We start from the raw sequence: 2,354 nt of genomic DNA, 5'->3' as shown, positions 1-2,354 counted from the left end.
TATCGATTATTTTGAAGACGTGTATACCTGTTAAAAAATCACTAAGAAATATATATATGTCGCGAAAAATGAGATATTTATAAGAAGATAATAACTTATAGTAAAATAATTGAACAAACAATACTAAATTTATACAGATTGAAAGTAAGTATTAAATGTTTGAAATGTGTAAAGTATATAAAAGATATGTCGGATTCGGAATTATATATCACCCTATATTTAATTTTGATGACCGTCTAATGTTAGCAAAATTTGTTTCCAAATGATTAATTATCTCTTTAGAAGTATCCCTGTTATTAAACCACCACAAAATATGTCATAATGATAACTCAAATATTTGATGATTTAATAACAGACACATTCTCAAAGAAATAATTAATAATTTGGAAACAAATTTTGCTTTTTGCTAACATTAGACGGTCTTTAATATTAAACGAATATAATTTCAAGCTCGCCGCTACGCGCTAGGCGACCGTGTGATTGGTGTGGCACGCTGTGGGGGGGGGGGGGCAGGGGAGGGGGCGAGGAATTATACGATCTGTCGGTTATACAGTCGGTATGTACATTTCAATATATATTCTTTCTAGAAGCTTCTGCATATGTTTCTTTAACCTTCTGGCAGCAATTTTGAAGAAAGCAAATACTTCTTCATGCGATACATTTAGTATGAAGTGATTCGTGGTACAGAATGGAGTCAACGCTAACGGCATTGGCAACTCTAATAAGTCTTTCACAAAGATTGCTGGAATTACTGAGAAGCTTTTGCAACGAATATCTTCAGTAAGTATTAAAAAAAGATCTCTTGTATATTCGTTAAAACGTGTCAATTTTATTCACCTTGTTTCGACAATTTCATAAACGATATGGCATATATATTACATTCGCCTCGTATATTTTTAAGGTGGTTTTTTTTTAATAAAGTGTCGAAAATTTGGAGTGCCTCAACAGAGCACATCCAAAATTATACAGATCTGTAAAATATTAAAACTACGTGTATATCTAATAAAATAGTATGAAACAAACGATATTGCTACCCCGCGCGATAATGAACGAGAATAGATAAGTTAAGGGTATACTGTAGATTGTTATAGCAAGGTAACGTTATGCAATATTTTCAACATTAAATATGTTTCCAGAATGGCTGGTGAGCTATTACTTTTTTTGAAACCATTAGAGTCGTAATTTTTTAAACTATTATAATCATTTTTTTAGAAAAAGTCTTAAATAACGTTTGTGTACAGATAGTCAAAAAAGTGTCTCGATCTGATTGTGAGCCCAATCTCACTAATTAAGTTAAACTAAATGAAAAGTTACAATTTCAACATTTTTTCCTCTTTCATCGATATCCTAGAATTTTGCACCCGTCAAGTTCGGCACTTCAATTTTATTATAAAAAAATTAGACATTTCTAAAAGAACTCGATTTATTAAAGAACCATCTTAATCAAAATTGGAAATTGTTATTATACATATAAGTGTTCTAATATTGTATACGGATTCTTGCACAAAAAAAACTTGTATTCGGTCTAGTTTCCTAACTGTTATTTCATCATATATACGTATAAGTATATTTATAATAAAATTATCATTTTATCATCAATTAATATATAATACATCTTGTAACATTTTTTACTAAAATTCTAAAAAAGTAGAGAATATTCGATATTAATAATTATGCAAATATAATGATCAAAATCTTAAATATTTAAGTTCTAATATATTATGTTTGAATATTCGCGGGTATGTAGCAGCGATTACGATGTATAGAGGACTGATAGGTGTAGAATCCATTGTGAAAAGATAGCTGGGATGAACTAAATAGAAAATTTTTTTATCTTTAATTTTTATAATTTTTGCAAAATTAATAACTGTAATATCTATTTAATCCACTCTATCTACCCAACAGAAATGTTATGCCTATTACCACACAAGATATATGTTCAATGCAATAACACACATATACACACCCAAAGTTACATTAGTATTCACATTCTTATAACATAATTAATATTTTATTGATTAAATCTGAAATATGATTAATATTTCTTATTAATACACATTTCATGCTGGTGACTTGGGTCGCTGGTTAACCGTTTATACAAAGAAAGAATTAATTCACTATTTAATAATATTATACGGATTTTTACAGTAAACGAACTTACGAAGGACAGAAGTATGAGGATCAACTACACTGCAAATCCAAGTGTGTATGTGTAAATTTTTACACATTTTATCTGTGTTTTACACAGTTAAATGCATATATTTTACACGCTTACACATATTATTGTAAAATTAAGCGTGTAAAAATATGCATTTAACTTTGTAAAACACAGATAAAATGTGTAAAAATATAAC

The sequence above is a fragment of the Wasmannia auropunctata genome, unplaced genomic scaffold (genome assembly GCF_000956235.1).
Source record: "Wasmannia auropunctata unplaced genomic scaffold, wasmannia.A_1.0 LD336049.1, whole genome shotgun sequence".
NCBI lineage: Eukaryota > Metazoa > Arthropoda > Insecta > Hymenoptera > Formicidae > Wasmannia > Wasmannia auropunctata.
Note: the sequence above shows the minus strand (reverse complement) of the source record.